We start from the raw sequence: 22,938 nt of genomic DNA, 5'->3' as shown, positions 1-22,938 counted from the left end.
GAAAGTTTCATACCACCAACGAAGACAAAATACAAAATCTCAGCCATTTCGGTTAAATATTGTAGCCACAACGTTCAAAATACCGGAAATCGGGAGGTAGCGTTCTATGGGGGCTATATGAAGGCGTGGACCTGTATCGACAAATTTAGGGATGAACGGTGAATACCATCATCGGAGACTTAATTCCAAATTTTAGTCAATTCGTTTGAATATTGAAGCCACAACCTTCAAAATACCGGAAATCGGGAGGTACCGTTCTATGGGGCTCTATGAAGGCGCGGACCTATACCGACAAATTTAGGGGTGAAAGTTGAATACCCTCAACAAAGACTAAATACCGAATTTCAGCCATTTCGATGCGTTATTGTGGTCCCAACCTTTAAAATACTGAAATTCGAGAGGTACCGTTCTATGGGGGCTATATGAAGGCGCGGACCTATACCGACACATTTAGAGGTGAACGTTGAACACCATCATCGAAGCCTTAATTCCAAATTTCAGCCATTTCGGTGGAATATTGAGGCCACAACCTTCAAAATACCGGAAATCGTTCTTTGGGGCTAATTTCTGGGAGAACATTTTGTACCCCAAGTGAAGACTAAATACCAAATTTCAGCCATTTCGGTGGAATTATTGAGGCCACAACCTTCAAAATACCAGAAATCGTGAGTACCGCTATATGAAGACGTAGACCTATACCGGAAAATTTCTGGGGGAAAGTTTATACCCCAAATGAAGACTAAATATTAAATTTCAGCCACTTCGGTGTGATAATGAGGCTAAAACATTCAAAATACCGAAAATCGGGAGGTACCGTTCGTTCTATGGGGCCTATATCAAAACGTTAACTATTTGAGAAAATATTTCTTAGAAATCCACGTTCATTGTCCATAAACTATTTCAGAAAATGTTCCTTGAATATCTACGGGTGGTGCCAGTCCGATAAAAAATGCCTTAAAATCCAGCTAATCTAAATGTCCTTGAAAAATATTCCCCAAAAAGATCCACGATTGTAAAAGAAATGTTCATACGTGAAAATTGTATGCATACACGCAGAAAAATTTATGTTAGAAATATGTTTGGATCCAAACAAATATATGTTTGAGATCGGTTGCAAACAAATATATGTTTAGATCCAAACATAATATGTTTGGGTCCAAACAAATATATGTTTGCAACATTTTGTAACATATCTCAATTTGATATGTTTGGGTAAAACATACTTTTTATGTTAGAACATTTTTTTCATGGGTGGAGAGAGGATGTTTGTCAACGAGAGTAATAACAGTGCTCTCGCGGCTGTGGAATGCTGTTTTATAATAAAGAGTTGTGTGTATTGTATAATAGAAGACGTAGAAGCGAAGGGGGCTTTGGTAGCGTGTATGCGTCAAACTCGTGTGTTTCTTGTTTTGTTGTTGTTAACCAACGTGTTGTTAACCAACGCAGGCGAAGAAGAAAAGAAGAAATGATATGAATTATATTTTTTTTCTTTCTTCAGTGTTTTAGTTGCCTTTGTAGAGTCAAGACGGTAAAGTGAGTGAATAAATCAGTGTTTTGTGTTTTCTTAAAGAAATTGTTCTTTTTAGTAAATTAAATGCCCAATACATTTTATAATTGAATTGGAAAGTTGAATGGAATTATTTTATTGGACAAGGAAGAAATCCCATTTAATATTGGTAATTACATACATACCCTGCAAACATTTGCTATCTGTTTCTTGTCCAATGAGTCACTTCAATTAGATTGCACAAACGAATGCGATAGTCGCATTCTTATCCAATAAGATCATGCTCTCGGGAGGAACTGTTCCACTCATTAGATACTTTTTTGAGTGTCTCATTGGACACTGCAGAAAGTTATTAAAACGATAATATGGGTGGTGCAATGGTAAGCATGCTTGCTTTGCAATCTGAATGCCCGGGTTCGATTCCCAGGCCAGTCGACATTTTTTTTGAATGACAAAATTATTATAAGCTATAAAGCATTAATATAAGCTAAAACATTGATAAAAATAATAATAAATAAAAAGAAAAAATTTTGATTTTTCAAAATAGTCTGGCTTAATCCCTTTTGTTGTTTTAATATTTACCAAAGAAAAACTTCTCATTGAAGGGTTTTCTTTGTTTACGTTTATACTTCGAGCTGACGATTGATGTTTGGGTATAAAAAGTTCCTTGTTGAAGAAGTTATTGAAAAATAACTTCGGTGGAGAATATCCACAAACAAGAAACAAAGGGAACTGATGAGATCCAGTGGCGTGGATCGAAACTAGTCTTCCTTGCCTTACCCCTTGGCGAACAATGCCAAACCTTCTCCACTAATAAACTTGTTGTTTTAAATATTAAAACAACAAAAGGGATTAAGCCAGACTATTTTGAAAAATCAAAATTGTAACAGCTATCCCAATTAAATAAACGCCACCAATGTTCTATTTGAGAAACACTGGCACGGTTTTGTGTGTTGTTGGTATATAAGCTACCAAACAGCATTTGGGTATGTGCATTTGTTGAAAAATCAACGACACATACGAGTGGAAGAAGGTTTGCTTTGTTTCGTAAACACTTTCGTCGGAGTTGTGTTAGGTTACCAAAGAAAAACTTCTCATTGAAGGGTTTTCTTTGTTTACGTTTATACTTCGAGCTGACGATTGATGTTTGGGTATAAAAAGTTCCTTGTTGAAGAAGTTATTGAAAAATAACTTCGGTGGAGAATATCCACAAACAAGAAACAAAGGGAACTGATGAGATCCAGTGGCGTGGATCGAAACTAGTCTTCCTTGCCTTACCCCTTGGCGAACAATGCCAAACCTTCTCCACTAATAAACTTGTTGTTTTAAATATTAAAACAACAAAAGGGATTAAGCCAGACTATTTTGAAAAATCAAAGTTGTAACAGCTATCCCAATTAAATAAACGCCACCAATGTTCTAAAAAGAAAAAAAATATTTTTTCTTTCTTTTTTATTTGATTTGCTTTAATTTTTTTTTATTTTATGTGTTGTTATTATTGTTGACCCATTGGTCGTTAATCCTTTGTTTGATGTATTTTTGGCTTTTTGGTTTTTTATTTGTAATTCATTATATTTTATATTTTATGCGAGTATGTTTTAAGAATTTTTGTCGCTCATATTAATTTTTTCATTTGAAAAATGTGATGTCGCCTGACCTGGTAATCGAATCCCGGACATTCAGATTGCAAAGCGACATGCCTACCATTGCACCACCGTCTCATATAATCATCTGTATACAAATGTCTTATTTGTTCAAATTACAACAGTTCTAAAAATAAATGTAAGCTATCTCATTTGTATCCAAATAAAGGATGGAAAATAGATAGACATCATAATGATACAGAATTGTTATTGTTATTTGCCTATCGTATTTTTATCTAAATTTTGACTGAATACGATGCAAATGGGATAACAATGTAATTGTTGTTGTATATTAGATAAATGTCGCATTTTTACAGAAAATTAGACACCAAAAAGATTCTCATTTATAAAATTAGATAAAACTCACTTCCAATTGCTGGCAGGGTACTTATGTATATTTGAAATATGGCATATCCATATTTATTTATTACATTACATAATCATTTGATTCTAGATGCCGATTCCCCGCTGATTATTTCAACTATGAGGACAATTTGTTTTATTTCACAACTAAGGAGATGCGTTCAACTACGTTTCTATATATTTTTCCTTTTTAAAAGTGTGACTATTTACAAATTATTTCAATCAGTTTTTCTTTTATTAAAGTGTGTTATGTATTTCTTTGGAATTTTGTATGTACCTTTGTGTTTGTTGTTCTTTTGCCTTTTAATAAAAAACCACAACATTTGTGTGTATACCAGTGTTCACCAACATCAACAAATTCAACCGCTGCGTTTGTGTTGGGCACACACACGAGATTATCTATCCCTCTCTAGATAAACATCGTGTGCGTTAATTCATTGCTAAAACAAAGAAGATGATCGGTGGTGAGAGCAACGTTCAAACTCACAAAGACACGGCTCGCGAGCCCAGTGGTGATTAACACTGGTGTATACTATAAAGATAGCCAGTGAGTTCTTACTGAGAGCAAGTGAGCCTTTTGGGTTTGTATTTTTTTGCACCCAAACATATAAAATGTTTGCACCCAAACATATAAAATGTTTGCACCCAAACATAAAAATGTTTGCACCCAATCATATCTTTGTTTGCACCCAAACATAAATATCTTTGCACCCAAACATATATATGTTTGCACCCAAACATATATATGTTTGCACCCAAACATATATTTGTTCCCACCCAAACATATATTTGTTTGCAGACCCAAACATATATTATGTTTGGGACTGTTGCAAACATATATATGTTTGCTGCAAAATATGTTTGGGACATATGTTAGAGAGGCCGTTTTTTTTGCGTGTAGGGTAGTGGTGTAAGGTATCACATAGTCTGTCTCATCCCTACTTTAGCGTTTATAAACGAAACAGCTATTTTATTATGAAATAAACGTACACAATTCCCCAAATGAAATACCAATTTGAATTTTTTTGTGTTGTTTCCAAACGAAAATGTTACCATATCTCACACACAAAGAGACTCCATATTTCATGAATTCAATAAATGTTGTTGGGAAATCTCAGTATGAAAGCTTTTAGTTATGTTCAAAAAAAAACAGTTCATTGTTATCCAATATGCTTCTTATATCTCTATCTTCAGTTATTCATTTAACATTTGCTTTTACGTTTTTTTTCTTTCCTACAGATACGTATACATGGTAAATGAAACTGAAAAAAAGAGGAACTATCATACCAAGCCAACAAACTACAACAACACGAAAAGTGTAACAACGTTGTATGATATCCAAGAATCAGTATGCAAGTCAGAGTAAGCAGAACATGCCTATAAATGAAACATCGCTGAAATTGTCAGTTTCAGGTAAGGGTCTTTGCATATCCATAAAAAACGAAAAAAAAACAAGGACTTGTTCCAACTTTCGATACATGTATGGCACATTGCCATGTCTTTCTTCCCCAAAACGAAATTCAATAGGTGACATTTAGGGAGAAAAAACTTTCTTTATGCAGCTATCATTTATTGGCCTAACTTGGGTATTTATCTGCATTCGTGTAAAACAGAAGCATGGTTTTTTGCTTGTTTTGTTTTTATGCTGTTTCACCACCTCCAGCTATTGGAGTACGATTGTGGAATTTATGCCAAAAAAAACTTGAGGCAATATGCTCAAAGTTGTTTGCCGTTTGTCAGAGGATAAAAGGGTCCGCATGTATGAAATTGGTTTTGTAGCCCTCATTCGCTGCCCTGCAGCTAGCTAGTGAAGTTATAGTGAAAAAGTTTTTGTTTCTTCCTAATTGAATTGAGGCAAATTTAACCTTTGAAACGGGTGTACTTGAGGAAACAAAGTTTTGTGTGAAACTCGTTATATACTTGTCAGAGTTTTTTGCTTTGTGTCATGTTAATTTTAAGACATAGATAGTAACATAAAAAAGTTATTTTCTCTTTATCAATATGTATTTTATATATATTTTACTTATTTTTGCACAAGAACAAGAACTTTATTTCAAAATAATATATAGTGCTGCTGAAAACATTTGCAACTGAAATGCTTCGTTCAGGTTCTACATACTGCTGGAGAAATTTAATATTTTGAAATGTACTGCTTTCAATAGTTAAATTAATTTCAAAATTAAGAAATAGTAAAAATGATTTCAATAACTTTTCAATCACCAATAGGTCGTTATGGGGTTAACCCCAGTCGTACAACGAAAAAAATATTTTTATAATTTTCCCAAGAAAACTACCTGTTTCTTTAAACGACCTTCTTTATACCCTCAGCATTTATGCTAACGAGGGTATATGGTAATATTCAAAAAAGTTTTACAATCGTTGAAGTTGAGGTTCACCATTTAATTAGTCGCGAACTATTAATATATTTTATAAAATATGAATATATTTATATAAATTGAAGCGTTTTAGCCACGATCTCATAATATGGACCATAACAAACAATTTTCGTGGAAGCTGCGTTGGTGGTAATATAAAAAATGGTAAAAATGTGTTGAAGTAAACAAGTTTTTTGTGTTCTTTCTTGATTTCTGGTCAAACCACGCAAAATTCAAACCTGTGCTCAAAGAAAGAACTAAAGAATATCCCTTGGGCAACATGGTTCTAGTGTATGAATTTTCGATATATACACTGCATCCCCCTAAAATCGATTAATTAGAGGGTGCAACTAGATAATAATCCAAACTACCTATAGGATTGTAGAACTCGCTATTCCACGTCGTTCGATGTATATCTCATGAGTGTGCTCCGTACAGCTTCCTAGTAATAGGAGTCCAAAGTCGAAAATTTGGTGCGTAAATTTTCTGAAAAAAAAACTATTTTTTGGCTTTAGAATTAACAGCTGTCGTACAGCTACCCCTGAACCACGCGTGATTTTAGTTTTTTTTTACGTGCCGGATCTAATAAGCCCTTCCGCGTTCGAATCCATCCACTAAAACTCCGGATATAGATACCTTGAAATTAGGAAAATCTGCAAAAATATATTTTAACAATTCCGCGAATTGAACCGCGATTTTCTCTGATTATTTTTGCATAAATCTAATCCTTTATACGCGATTATAATATTTGCCAAAAAGGTGTGTCACAAATTACAAAGATTCAGGAGTAATATCCCTATTTATCCCAAAATAGAATGTGGTGGCACATCCGCAGTTCTTGACAAATCTGTCTAAAATAATTTATAGGCGGTCATTGAAATCGGACGCACCTTATAATCATATGCACATCGCGTAATTTTTGCCCACTTGAATAGTAAGATGCAACTGATGACACAATTTGGCCGCTGAATGAAACATGGGAAAATCCATGCATATTGATATACATGGACTCCCTGTATCCGAAAAGCACATGCACCTCAACTGATTTAAACGGATTCGCGAATTATACGCTTTTTAGCTTCTGTGTTTTTTCTTTGATTGTAATTTCAATATTACTCTGTCCTTCTTAACTCTATTAGTTATCACAGAAAGCAAATATACTTTCACGATGACAAACTTTTTTCCTTATAGAAGTTTTGGCAAAATTCTTCAGATTTGTATGGAAATTTAGCGAAATAGTAGTATAACTCCCAAAAATTTTTCTTAAAATTTTCTTATTAAACCAAAAAATATATTTTTGAAATAATTTCCAATAATAAATTTTCGTCCTTTGTTTTTGCTGTAGTATGCAAGTTATAAACCCAATCTTTATAATTTTTGTATCACATTTTTCTACGCGTTGTCTAGATTCTGTACGTATTTTTAATTTTTTTTAGAGATTTTTATGAGTTAGAATAAATAAAGTGTACTTCAAGATTTCTTCATTATTTGTTGATTGTAAGATCGTCACATCTGGTAGTCCAACCTATTGGCCAACCGATACAAACAAAATTTCAGATTTAATAGACTTTTTTATTATTAAAAAAATACCAATATCTCATATTAAAGTGGAAAGTGGATTTGATTTAAATTCTGATCACTCACCCATTTTCCTCACATTGTTTGAAAACATTCCACAAAAGAACCAATATCCATACCTAACAAATAATTTGACCGATTGGCAAAACTTTCAGTTTATTCTCATGACTGCTGATATTCATTACGAAGAACCAGCTACGATTGAAGAGTTGGATCTTGAAGTTGAGAATCTTACGGATATTATCCAGTCCGCTGCATGGCAAAGTACGCCTAACTACCCTACTACTGTTTGTGAAAACAGATACCCGGCTTACATCAGAGAAAAGATCTTATTGAAAAGGAAATATCGCAAAAAATGGCAACAAACTCGACATCCATCATTAAAAACCAGAAATAAAACAGTTTAAGGATACGTTATATAAAAAACACATTCAATCACTCACGAACGAAAAAAATACAGAATATTCTCTATGGAAAGCGACTAAGAACTTCACGCGTCCAATCATAAGAAATTCTCCGTTAAGAATAGATGATGCCAATGGGCCAAAACAAACGATCAAAAGGTTAGTATATTTGCTAAACACCTGCAAAAAATTTTTACTGAAGAGTATGATGATGCAACTGAATACATTGACCAGAGACATGCTTATTTAGATGGAAACTTTAAAGTAGTAACCATTGGGGAAGTGATCACCGAAATAAATAAGAGTATAAAGTAAAAAAAAATGCCCAGGCTTTGACCTGATAACAACCGAAATATTAAAAAAGCTTACTTTTAACTGCTACTCAAAAATTACACAACTATTTAATTCCTGCTTCAACCTACGATATGTGCCAAGACTCTTGAAAACAGCGGAAGTGTTAATGATCCCAAAACCTGGAAAGCCTCCAACAGAAGTCACCTCTTATAGACCTAGAAAAAATATTTTTAAATCGGCTCAAGCCCATTATAACGCGCAATAATCTCATTCCAAATCACCAGTTCGGATTTAGAAATTCTCACTCAACTATTGATCAAGTCCACCGCATTACAAATATCGGAACAAATCTAGTTTAGTAAAAACTCTCCGATTTTTTTGAAATTTTTTCCAGAGGTAGGTATTTTTACGCTGATTACGGGAATATAAAATTTTCTTGGGGGACGGACCCGGTTACCCGGTTATTCGACCCGAAAGTCCGGGCACCCGGTACCCGATAGACCCGGTTCTACTGAACCGATTCTTACAAAATGGGTATCGTTGGAAAGCTTATGAAACTACCTATCCAACAAGTGGTCATATATACAAGGGGTTATCTCCAGGGGTTCAGAAGTTATAACCAAAATACATCTTTTTGGACCCGGGTTTTTCCATAAAACCCTCAAAAAGTCGAAAAAGGGCCCATTATGGGTGCTCAATTAATTCACGTAATTTTATAGCTCATACTTCAACCTTTCCAAAATGGTGCCATTTGTTATAATACCTTCACTGGGTCCAGAGTTTTTCTAAATTCATCACTTTTTTTAAGTAATTTTTTTTTCTAAGTAGCCGGCCTTCGGTCGGGGATTTAAGACTTTCTCCTATGGACAGGTTCAAATCTAGGGAATGGGAACAACATTTTCTTTTAAATTATAAATTTTCTCTAAGTAGCCGGCCTTCGGCCGGGGATTTAAGACTTTCTCCTATGGACAGGTTCAAATCTAGGGAATGGGAACAACATTTTCTTTTAAATTATAAATTTTCTCTAAGTAGCCGGCCTTCGGCCGGGGATTTAAGACTTTCTCCTATGGACAGGTTCAAATCTAGGGAATGGGAACAACATTTTCTTTTAAAGTATAAATTTTCTCTAAGTAGCCGGCCTTCGGCCGGGGATTTAAGTCTTTCTCCTATGGACAGGTTCAAATCTAGGGAATGGGAACAACATTTTCTTCTAAATTTTAAATTTTTCTCTCATTCTAAGGTCAATATCTCTGGACCCAGTGAAGGTATTATAACAAATGGCACCATTTTGGAAAGGTTGAAGTATGAGCTATAAAACTACGTGAATTAATTTAGCACCCATAATGGGCCCTTTTTCGACTTTTTGAGGGTTTTATGGAAAAACCCGGGTCCAAAAAGAGGTATTTTGGTTATAACTGGAGATAACCCCATTATATGACCACTTGTTGGATAGGTATTTTCATAAGCTTTCCAACGATACCCATTTTGTAAGAATCGGTTCAGTAGAACCGGGTCTATCGGGTACCGGGTACCCGGACTTTCGGGTCGAATAACCGGGTAACCGGGTCCGTCCCCCAAGAAAATTTTACATTCCCGTAATCAGCGTAAAAATATCTACCTATGGAAAAAATTTCGAAAAAATCGGAGAGTTTTTACTAAACTAGATTTAAGCCCAAATATCATTGAACAATCTTTCGAAACCAAGAAAATATGCTCTGCTGTGTTCCTCGATGTATCACAAGCATTTGATAAGGTGTGGCACGCCGGATTAATAAGAAAAGTTAGTGGATTCTTACCGCAGATTTACGTCGAATTCTTGAAATCATATCTCGAAGACAGATTTTTCAGAATTAAAATAGAAGACTCATATTCGAGCCTGGGCAAAATTACAACGGGAGTACCGCAAGGATGTATTCTTGGTCCCATTCTATATTTATTATACACCAATGATGTACCAAACTCTCAGAATTCTATAATTGCAACTTTTGCTGATGATACTGCTATCCTAACAGTGGCAGATTCAGAACATGAAGCTAACAACAATCTACAGCAAGTGCTTAATAATATTAAAACATGGACTAATGACTGGCGAATAAAATTAAATCACAACAAATCAGTTCATACAAATTTTACAAATAAGCATACTCAAAATATTCCGGTGTACATTGAGTAATATCAAATACCATTTTCAAACAACGCAAAATATCTAGGAATGACTCTAGATGCAAAGCTAAAGTGGAAGGAGCATGTCAAGAAAAAAAACGGAGGAACTGAACATCAAGTGGTCTAAATTAAAATGTCTAATTGGAAGAAAATCTGAGCTATCAACAGAAAATAAACTATTAATCTACAATCAACAGCTGAAACCTATATGGCAGTATAGACTACAACTCTGGGGATGTACCCAAAATAAAAATATCAAAATGATCCAGTTATTCCAAAATAAAGTTCTTAGGAACATAGTAAACGCGAGTTCATATTAACTGTGGCCAAAAATAGAAGGAGTTGTCGTAGGTGCATAAATTTTGGTACATGTACCTATTATTGACTTACAATCTTTAGGACAAAAAATTGGTTTGGTCGGCCCACGTTTTGATATAGCCCCCATAGAACCGTACCTCCCGATTTTCGGTATTTTGAATGTTTTAGACACAATGACCAACCGAAAGTATTCAAATGTTGTGGTTAGTCTTCGGCAGAGGTATCAAACATTCCAACAGAGAATTGTGGGCTTAGGTCCACGTTTTGATATAGCCCCCATACAACGGTACTTCCCGATTATCGGTATTTTGAAGATTTTAGCCTTATTATTACACCGAAATTGCTGAAATTTGCTAGTTAGTCTTCGTAGGGGCCATTATACCTTCACCTTGAAATTTGTCTACATAGGTCCACGCCTTCATATAGCCCCCATAGGACGGTACCTCCCGATTTTCGGTATTTTGGAGGTTTTAGCCTGATTATCACACTGAAATGTCTCCGTTGGAGTACTTATAACCTTCCATCAGAAATATGTCGGTATAGGTCCTCGTCTTCCTATAGCCCCCATAGAACCGTGCCTCCTCATTTTCGGTATTTTAAGTGTTGTGGCCTCAATATCCACCCGATATGACTGAAATTTGGTGTTTAGTCTTCATATTGTTTGTGAGCATATTGAATATATCAAACTCTTGTCTTTATATATGAGAAATTTCCTTTAAAAATTTTTTTGACCGATTAGTGGTCAGTTTTTTTAAAAAATCGAGTTTTGATTTTCGTTGTTCACAATTTTTTTAAAAATTGATATTTTTAAAATTCTCTGGTTTTAAAGCAAGATTATTAGGTACTTAATAAGCCCACAAATATATATGATGATCGATTCATTCGTTTTCGCGCTATAGCCAACACCGCAAAACGATTTGTTAAAAAAGGGGGTATCCTCTCAGTGAGGTGGTCGCTTAAAAAGAGAAATGTCACATTCGTCTGCAAACCTCTGCAGCTGGGACCTTTATAAATTTGAAGTACTCACTTTTTACTACTCATACAGCAAAAAATAGCGATATACACTTTTATACAATTTTTTTCCCACTCCACTCAATTTAAAATTTGCTTCAGAAAATTAATAAACTTAATAATACATGTTTGGGTATATGTAAACACCATATGGTTAAGGTTAAGTTTATTGAGACTTATAATGCCAACATATAATGCCAAAAATTTACATAAAAAATAACAAACGAGAGGATAACTTAAAACTATAAAGTATTGTTTTAATTTTAATAAATTGCATATGTTAACAAACTGACATAATAACGATGTAATTATATTCTGTGGATGACAATAATTAGGCTTTAATATGCTTGCTCCCGGCATATGTATTGGCTAGTAGAGCTTTGCCTACGATTAGGGTTCTTAAAACTAAAAAATAATTTTTAACTTACAAACTAACTTAAAAACTAAAATAAAAAGGTATCCTAACCCCTGTGTATGCCGGGAGTTGGAGAAGAATAAAAATGTCTACCAGGAAAATCAGTTTGTTCCTTCAAAATTCCAATTGGGGATAAATAATTAGTATTTGACCAACTAAAAGGCACTTCTGAATTTAAAATATCATGCATAATATTTCCTTCGAAATTTTGAAGATTCTGAACAAATCTGTGTACCATTTGTAGAGAATATTCGGAGATCCTTATAACCGAAGAAGTCTCATATAAGTAATTATTAGAAAATCGTTTATGTCGAGTTTTATAGTTCCTTCCTATGCACTTCCGAATTACGTTCCTTTCAAAAATTTCCATTTCTTTCATAACAGTCGGTGAAATTGTGAACCAGATCGGAAATGCATAGAGAAGGATCGGTCTAATACTGACTTTATACAAAAGTAATTTTGTTTCACTACGCAAATGTTTATTATTAAATAAAGTTGCAAAAGCTCCCTTCATATTGTTAGCTTTTTTGATATTATTTCTAGCATGACTATTAAATTTGTGTAGCTTGTTGAAGAAAACCCCAAGATATTTAATATTATCTTCGAATTTAATTTCGTTGCCCTCAAGAAAAAGTTCCAATTCTTTACTTTGAGGCACAACAAATCGTTTACATTTGCCGGATGCGTTACGTAAGCAAATTGCTTTACTTTTGGACGCATTAATTTTAATACCCCAATTGGTATAAAAGTTATTTACGTTGTCCAAGTGCACAGACACATGCTGCAAGGCTTCCATGGGAGACTCGCTATGAGCGTAAAGCATCGCATCATCAGCATAAAGAATTGCTTTAGATTCGCCAAACTCGTGTGGGAAATCGTAAATAAAGATATTAAACAAGTATGGGGACAAAATTGAACCGTGTGGTACACCACAATTTATAGCACCTAAAGAAGACAATGTATTATCATGCATAACACAAAATTTCCTATTATCAAAAAAACTACTAATCAATTTAATTAAAAAAGGGGGAAAGCCTATTCTAATCATTTTAAATATGATGCCCTTATGATCGGTTCTATCGAATGCCTTTTCGACATCTAGCGATACTGCAACAGTACATTTACGATCCCTCAAATTTTGAACCACATCATTTGAAAATTTTAAAAGTGAATGAACAGTCGAATTTCCTTTTTTAAAACCAAACTGACATTCAGGGATAAAGTCTTGAGCTATGCTAGCATCTAATTTAAGTTTTAAAATTTTTTCGAACAGTTTCCCCAAATTTGGAAGAAGTGAAATAGGTCTAAGAGCATTTATGTCATTATTCCCCTTCTGTTTTTGAATAGGTATAATTTTTGCAATTTTCCACGAATCTGGAAAATATCCATTATTTAAGCAGTTGTTGTAAATAATTGTCAAAAATTCATAAGCTTGATCGGGAAGTTTCTTAATCAGAAAATTGGAAATATTGTCAATACTGGACGATTTTTTGTTATTTAAAAACTTCACAATATTCATCACTTCGCTTTTAGAAGTAAACATTGAACAATTCAGATCATTTACAACATCGCATTCGTCACTGAATGTTGTTAAAGTGTCAGGAAGCACAGACAATGTACTTTCAATAGATCCGTCGACATCGTCAACATATCTGATGGGAGGAGGGGAATTATAAACGGATTGAAAATGATCCTTTAAGTGATTTAGTTGACACGCAGTACCTTCGATCTCTTGTCCATTAACTGAAACAGTTTTAATAGATTTGCGATTTGGTCTACCAATAATGTTAAAAACTTCTTTGTATGTTGTGGGACCAGGTTTAATCTTACTAAGGCGCTCACTAAAGGATTTCGCTTGATCAATATTAAACACCATATGATTAATATTTACATGCAAACAAAAGTGTAGCCAAGTTTATTACATCCCAAGAGAACTTAGGAACCATTTTTGCAGCGACCGTTACTTTTAAATTTTAAATATTAACGCATAATATAAATGATTAATTTTAGAAAAAAAAAAAAACACAAAAATACGTATTAACTAAAATTGTCGGATTTAAATACTTATATAGCAAAAACTACTTCACGTATCAGTACCAAAATTCAGATTCTTCTTAATTAATATGTTTTCTATCACTCCCCATCAATAAATTTGTTCAACGAAGTATTTAGTTTTTACCATTTTTGGCCACGGTCGTGACACTGTGCGCCGTGGTACGTCAGAGACAAAGATCATCTTCATGTGAAAACAGTGTATGAATAAATAAATCTCATTGCCAAAAAACATGACGCCAGGATTAGAGGCCATGTAAATCCAGAAGCCGTTAACCTGAATAACCCTGAAGGTGTACTACGGAGATTGAACCGGAAGAAGCCGTATGATCTTTTGCGATCCTAATTTATATAAATATTCTTATTAAATAGCATATTTATATGTATGTATACTATAACTATACAGAAATGAACAAAATTGCTTGTTAGTCTAATTGAACTAGTTGCAGTCATTAAATAAATAAATAAAAAAAATTTGTTGATTTTCCGCGAAAATAAAAACAAATTTAGAAATACTTTAACACCAGCGGATAGATATAACATTCTGTTAACGATTTACACATATATTTTCTTATTAAAACCTAAAGTGAATTTTTAAATATTTTTTCTTTATAAGGGAACAAACCCCCTATAACTTTTGGGTGCAGCATCCAATTTTGTGAAAGCGAACATATTTGAAACCACAACTTTTTTTTTAACCCAAGTACCAAAAATTGCGGATGTGCTCAATGGTATTGAAAAAGAAATTTGAAATTTACCATATACACGTTCATACGGGTAAAATGTGCCTCATCGAAATAATAGTTTTAGACCCCAAGTATGTTTGGGCGAAATCTGTTTCAGAAAATTTGGAGTTGATTTAGCCATGTCCGTCCTTGTGTCTGTCTCTCCGTCTGTCTGGCTGGCTGTTTTAAAAATAAAAATACCTGATACACAAAGTTTACACAGAGTAATGTTACAGCATTTACCTATAAGAACGTTAAATACTTGGGTTGGTGGTAGTACTAGTAACCCATTCCTCCAAAAAGCAACATAATATGAAGAACCTAAGGAAAAGAAAAACAACCCCCTCCAAAAAGGTTATTTACGTTGACGCCCCCCGCAAATGTTTTAAGGACCATGATCTGCGAATCTGCACCTGGAATGTTCGCACTATTTATAAAGAAAGTTCAAGTCCGATATTACAGTGATACAGGAAATACATGGCTTGGGAAAGGCGTCAAAACAACACATAAGCATTACATAAAGCATGAGTTTGGCTGCGTGTGTGTAATTGGTCGCAGTTTAAAAGAACCACGTTTGATCTAAAATCCTTTTTTTTAATGATTTGGTCCCTGACGACTTTCTTTATTGATTTCATTATAATACATTTACATTATTTTTACGAAGCCAATAACGGCTTGTCTGTAAAAAATATAAATTTTTTTGTGCTTATATAAACTTAAGTTTTGTTATGTTATGTGCTGTAGACTTCATTTTAACAGTTTTTATTACAGTGTTTTATTAAACTTGCTTTGGTCCGTTTAGTTCAAATCTGGTAACTCATTTTTAATACAGTTGCAGTTGACCAATCGAACTGAAACTTTGCACAGTTTTCAGATTTATGTAGATGTCAATACATGAATATGGAGTCAAAACCAATATTGTTCCATTTTTACAATTTTTACACTGTTTTACGGTGTTTTATTTAAATTACATTTCAAATCTGGTAACTCAATTTTGACACAGTTGCAGTTGACCAATCGGACTAAAACTTTGCACACTTTTCAGATTTGGATTACAATACATTAATATGAAATTAAAACAAAGATTGGTCCATTTTACAGTGTTTTACGGTGTTTTATTTAACTTGCATTTCAACTCTGGTAACTCATTTTCCACACAGTTGCAGTTGACAAATCGACCTGAAACTTTGCACACTTTTCAGATTTGGATGACAATACATGAATATGGGCCCAATTTTTCCTACAGCCCCCATATAGCGGTACCGCCCGATTTCAGGTATTTAGAGGATTTTATCTTCATCCAATGATACAGACATTTCCCCACCAAAAATTGTAAACATAGGTCCAGGTTTTGGTATAGCGCCCTTATAGCGGTACCACCCAATTTCAAGTATTATGAGGATTTTATCTTCATTGTGAGGTTGAATTGGCTGTAACTTGGCATTTGGAGTCCCAATGGTACATAAACTTCTCCACCAAAAATTATTGACATAGGTCCAGGTTTTGATATAGCCCCCATATAGTGGTACCACCCGATTTCAATTGTTTTAAGGATTTTATCTTAATTTTTAGCCAGAATTGGCTGTAACTTGGCATTTGGAGTCCCCAATGGTACAGAAACTTCCCCACCACAAATTGTGGACATAAGTCCAGGTTTTGGTATAGCCTTTATATAACAGTACTACACGATTTCAGGCATTTTATTGTTTTTATCTAAATTTTCGCCCTAAATTGACCATAATATTGTTCTTAGTGGTCAAAAAAATGTATTTACTAAAAAGTTAAAAATAAAATATAATTTACAAAAGTTAAGTTTCAGTGTTTTATTTAGAAATGTACTTAAAACTAGGAAATAATTTGTCGCTTAGCCTCAATAAATATATTCTTTCTCATGATGGAATCTAGTTTTAAGTGCATTTCTAAATAAAACACTGAAACTTAAATTGTTTAAAATTATTTCTCGTTAGAGACGAGCTTACTGACCAAGATGCTTTTTGAAAAAGGAAAGCCGACGATACGAACCCACACAATCACCACTGTGTGACATGCATGTTTCGCCTTTGGTTTAGGAAGGCTCCTCAGACACATCGACTGTGGGGCGGCTTCGCTATCCTCTAGCTTATTTCCTCTTTCAAATGCAAGTTGTTTTTTTTACAAAGTTGAATTTTTTGTTCAAATCTTTGTATGGCTTTCATGACAAACGCTTAGCGTAGCCTTTGAAAGTTATGAGTTTGGTTCTGAACACTAACACGCCGTGACAACACTTTTTTCCATGTGTTTTTCAAGGACGTGGGTTCGAACCCCAGCCTGGCTCAAGCTGATTTTTTATTTTTATTTGAAAATTTTGCCTATTAGGCGAAGGTCATTTTTTATTAATTTTTTTTAATTAATTTCTCGTTAGAGACGAGCTTACTGACCAAGATGCTTTTTGAAAAAGGAAAGCCGACGATACGAACCCACACAATCACCACTGTGTGACATGCATGTTTCGCCTTTGGTTTAGGAAGGTTCCTCAGACACATCGACTGTGGGGCGGCTTAATTTGTTTTAAATTATATTTTATTTTTTGTGGTAGTATTTATATAATTACATATTTACATTATTTTATTTATAAAGTACTTTTTTATTTTTTTATTCGTAATATTTTATTATTAATTTCTAAGATCTCTCTGGGAAATTCGTTCAGAATGGTTGGAAGAGCAACATCAAGCGATAGTTTGCCATATGCATTTTTAAATGTTGGTACTTTGTAGCGTCCTTCTAGTCGCCTTCGTGTGCTCTGTTGATGATTTATTTTACTTGCTATGTTAGAGTTATTAGCGAATTCTCCAGCAACTGCCACTGAAAAAATTTCTTTGATGTTTAATATATGCTGGGTTTTGTACACGTCTTTTTTGTTGTTGTTTTGTATGGCGTAATTCGAATAATTATGGGCGCGATCCGATTTTTCATGAAGAAATTTAACGATGCGGTATTGTGTTTCTTGTAGAATTCTGCAACATCTCGCATTTCCCCAAGCTGTAATACCATGGCGCAGTGTGGATTCTACTAGCGAGTAATATGCTTGTTTTAGTACGTAGTACGGTGCACAGTTTCCTTCAAAACATCCATGTTTGATCTAAAATCCTTTTAAAAATCCACGTTTGATTAAAATCATTTTAAAAATCAACGTTTTATCTAAAATCCTTTTAAAAATCCTCGTTTGATCTAAAATCCTTTTAAAAATCCACGTTTGATCTAAAATCATTTTAAAAATCAACGTTTGATCTAAAATCCTTTTAAAAATCCTCGTTTGATCTAATATCGTTTTGAAAGATTCCATCATTAAACATTATTTTCTAGTTTTAAGTGCATGTATAAATAAAACACTGTAAATGTTGAGAGTTATCTTGCACAATATCCACTTTAATATGTTCAGGCAGGGTCAACATAGGTCCACATTCTGATATAGCCGCCATAGAACGGTACCACATGATTTTCGATATTTTGAAGGTGTTAGCCTCATTATCACACCGAAATGGCTGAAATTTTATACTTTTCCCAGAAGTTTGTCAGTATAGGCAAAGGCCTTCATATAGCTCTCACAGAACGGTATTTCCCGCTTTCTGGTATTTTTAAGGTTGTGTGTACCATAAAACGGTACCTCCTGATTTGCAGTATTTTGAAGGTTGTGGCCTAAATAATTCACCGAAATGGCTGGAATTTGGTATTTAGGTTCTTCATAAACGAAAGGAAACTAATTGTTCAGTTTTACTTTAATACAACTCGTGCTGGTGGATACAAAAAGTTCGGCACGGCCTTGAACTTGACGCCATTTTTACTTGTCTACTTTAAAAACATACACGGTGCCCTTGAACCAAAAGAAAGGAGCTTACACCTGGGAAGTTTTTGCGTATTCCGAAATTACAATGTACATCAAAAAAAAAAATCGTCGGAGCGCTTTTTAAATAAATCGCGGCCAAAATTAGGGACAATGCACTGAGGGTATCGCCTCCTTATAAAGCAATGTCATGTACGGTACGCCTAAACTAAGTTTATATGTAAACAGCATACATCTGGGAAGTTTTTGCGGATTCTGAAACAGCAATGTTCATAGATTAGAAAAATCTAAAACCTAGAAAAATTAAAAAAATTAAGTTTATTTTAGGTTTTCGCGATTTTGCTTGGAAACCGAAAGACCTATGGAAATGGAGCTAAAGAAAATATTGTAGCTGTAAAATGTCTCTAGAGGAGTGACCGTTATTTTTATTATTCCTAGGTTTTCCATTTTTTAGATATAGAAATTTAGGTCTCATTTTTAGATTTTCACGATTTGCTTGAAAACGGTAATTCTTATCTAAATGGCACTAGAGAAAATCATATAGCTGTTAAAATTCTCTACAATCGCAATTTTTTCCTAGCTTCTATAATTTTTGAGATATATGTATATGTATGTTTAAGTTGGGAAATTGCAGTCACGACATTGTTCTATAAGGAGACTATACAGTCAGTGAATTGTTCCAATTTGAATACCTATATCTCAAAAATTGTAAAAACTACGAAAATATCATGAATATCAATCTTGTAGAGAATTTTCACATCTACAGTATTTTCTCTAATACCATTTCGAGAGGACTTGCGGTTTTCAAGCAAAATCGTGAAAACCTAAAAAACCCCAAAAATGTGATTTATTTAAAAAGCGCTTCGACGATTTTTTTTTGTTTTTTGATTTTTCTCATCTATGAACATTGTGGTTTCAGAATCCGCGTAAACTTCCCAGGTGTAAGCACCGTCCATTTAAAGTTGGTTCAAGAGCACCGTGCATATTATTTTACAACTTTTCGTATAAAACTATTGACAGCCGCTATTTTCATTCTTATTGTTTTTGTTGTTAATTTCGCAACAATTGTAAATCAAATATACTCTTATGTATCACATAATAAAAAATCATGAAGATCGTCGAAAATAAATTTTTTCCATTTTCCCCAACTAAATATATGCTACGCTAATATGTACTTGGGGGGCCACCGTGGTGCAATGGTTAGCACGGCCGCTCTTGCACTCAGAAGGTCTGCGGTTCGAATCCCAGGCCAAGCAACATCAAATCTTCAGCGGTGGTAAAATTCCCCCTCAGTAATGCTGGCGACATTTCCAGAGCATTTAAGCCATGAAAAACTTCTCTACAAGTTGTGTCGTAAGACACGCCGTTCGGACTCGGCAATAAAAAGTAGGTCCCATATCATTGAGCCAATATGAATCGGCGTGCACTCATTGATATGAGAGAACAATTATTAATATGTGCTAAAATCACACAGTCAAAACAGTGATAATACCAGTGGCGTGGTAATATATGGTTCCGAAGTCTGGGTACTTGAGAAAAATCTTTTGCAAGATCTACGGACTAATCTGCAATGATGGGTAAATCGACGCCATAAGAATCACGTGCTGATACAAGGGAATAGGAATTAATAAACGTATCGAGTTACCACGGTTGCGTTGGCTAGGCTATGTCATGAGAATAACCACTAGAAGCCTACTAAAAAGGCAGGCGTTCCGCATGGCTGTATACGCAGATCGAAAAGGCTTAGCATCCGAAGGAGTAAACAAGTAGAAGAAGAGTTAAAAAAGCATTATATTTATCTAGTCATAGTTCGGCTTATAGGATAAGTGTTCTTTAGATTTTATTAACAAAAATCATGGGTCATATGTTCATATTTTGAAATAGCCTTCATGTATAATTTGGACAGGTTCTCGTTTTAGAATAGCATATAATGGTACCTATTTCAGGGGTTGAGAATATAAGATCCAACCCAATTCTAATGTGATTTCACATATAAAATTTCCTGTTGCCAGAAAACATTTTAAACTAAAATTTGTAGATCCTCGTTTTCATATTACACCCCTCATGTTATTATCGGATGTTATGCCATAAAGACTAAATTGGCTGAACGGTAGATAAGCATTAAAATATCCCAACATAATCCCAATGTCATGGCCAGTGCATGATACAGGTGCTCGTAGAATATATGTATGTACATTTGGTATGTTCATCTTTCTCTTCGGTGGAGGCATGGGGCAGAGTGGATCTGGAGACAAAATCTTTAATTCTTCAATTTATCACAATTGCAACAGTTAGCTCATGTCTCTTGGTAGCTAAAGCACACTGTCTTATTTTTTGTGTTCAACAGTATACCCACAATGTCATAAAATATCGAATTTTTCTTTAAGAATATATCACAAAAGCAATGTCCTTGAATAACAAGACATTTATTATGTTAAGTCGTTTTTATTTGAATAGATTAATTTATCACATATGATTATGCGTTTTTATTGTTCAGTACAAAATACATATGCAACAAATGTCTGTATTTACATATGTTCTGTCTTGTTTTTATTATATGACCCTATCAAAAAATGTCCTTGGCAATGAAACCACACAGAGCTTTTACATATGTCAAATGTTGTGGAATATTATTTCATTTCATTTGGTAGTGTTGAACTGGAACCGTTCTATGTTAAACAATTACAACAAAAAGCTTTTAATCCCAAACCTAAACTTATTAAGACCTACCATACAATGTTAATTGACAGAAAATAAGACATAGTCACACTTATTAATTTAATTATTTTTGCTAAGGGACAGGTTTAATTCAAGCATTTGAAACTCTTAATGAATACGAGTATGAAAAAAGGCCACATGAATTTGCTTGTTTATCGAGTTGGAAAATGTAACAATTTAACGCTTGGCTACCGTGACACGCTAGTGCATGGTGTCGTGCATGACTTTCAATTTCTCTTTAGCATAGAGAAAAAGGCAATGAAATGAAATTCTCGGACCGTAAAAATGCAACACACACAAACTTTTATTTAATAATACATATTTATGAGCTAAGCGCCATAAGAATGAGTTTACCTTGTATGTTTTTTCTAGACTTCTTAACGTTTTCCACTTCTTTTATAGCCGTTGTTAATGGGTTTCGATTCCATGAGTCCATTATTATCGTTTAATTGCTTGCCATAGAAATTATGACCAACAAACATCATAACTTTGCGGCTGGAGGTGATGGCCATTAAGCAAATATCCAATCCACATAGAATCGAATAAAATTAAATATTATTAAAGATAGCTGCAATACCAAGAATGAAACTGCTGAGATCATAAAGAAGGTAAACGAAAACCACGGTAGAAATAAATTGCAAATTCAAATGAAATGCAAAAATAATGGTATTATTTAAGTCTTTGAAGGATGGATAGTGAGAAATGATAGTTATTCGAAGAAAATATACTTTGAACAATCTTTATTATCTTAGTTGGTTAAAGATATCAAGGAGGGGTTTAAATTCAATTTAACGTGGCAAATACCACAATTTATCTTGATTCCTCATCCAAAAATAAATCTCTAAAGAAAAAAAGCAGAAAAACATTTAAAAAAGGTTCAATTGATTTTGACCAGTCAGAAATGTGCTCTCAGCCATGGCGTCAATAACAAAAACCATTTATCGATTCTTCATCCAAAATGAAGTAATTCTCTAAGTAGGTTAGGTTCGGTTTAGGGATGCTTAGACACTAAACAAGTAAAAATGTTAAGTTCGGCCGGGCCGAACTTTTTATACCCTCCACCACAAAACCATCATTATTAAAATGGAATAATTGGTTTCCTTTCACAATTTTAGGTGGAAACATTTTTTGACCATGGATACCCCAAATGCCTAAATTACATAATCTAACCTAAACAAGTTAAAAAGCTTTAAGTTCGGTCGGGCCGAAATTTTTGTACCCTCCACCATAAAATACTCTGAGCTAATATGGAATTATTAGTTTTCTTTCTGTTCAATTTTAGTTGGAGAAGTCACTTGACCACTAGAAACTCTAAGTGCCAAATTATAGCCAATTCGGCCGGAACATGTAGCTAAAAACTTCAAAATACCGGAAATCGGGAGGTACCGTTATATGGGGGCTACAAGAAAACGTGGACCTATGCCCATAATTTATGGTGATGAAGTTTCTTGGTCATTGGAAACCCTAAATATCAAATTATAGCTAATTCGGTCTGAAAATGTAGCTAAGAGCGTTAAAATAGGTGAAATCGGGCGGTACCGCTATATGGGGG

The 22,938-nt window shown here is 34.1% G+C and overlaps 1 protein-coding gene across 1 annotated transcript in view; it reads left to right on the top strand.

Annotated features, from left to right (window-relative positions):
• Window positions 1–22,938, top strand: part of SPR (G protein-coupled sex peptide receptor) — a 313,996-nt gene that overhangs the window by 146,237 nt on the left and 144,821 nt on the right. Inside the window, exon 2 of the mRNA XM_073973337.1 lies at window positions 4,753–4,926. The gene's annotated coding sequence lies outside the window, so the exon portion shown is untranslated. The remainder of the gene's footprint in view (window positions 1–4,752; window positions 4,927–22,938) is intronic.

Source organism: Musca autumnalis, unplaced genomic scaffold (assembly GCF_047663935.1).
Source record: "Musca autumnalis isolate F117 unplaced genomic scaffold, ASM4766393v1 scaffold_3, whole genome shotgun sequence".
In the NCBI taxonomy this organism is placed as follows: Eukaryota; Metazoa; Arthropoda; class Insecta; order Diptera; family Muscidae; genus Musca; species Musca autumnalis.
The sequence above is the reverse complement of the archived record's forward strand: the minus strand, read 5'-3'. Positions and strand labels throughout refer to the sequence as shown.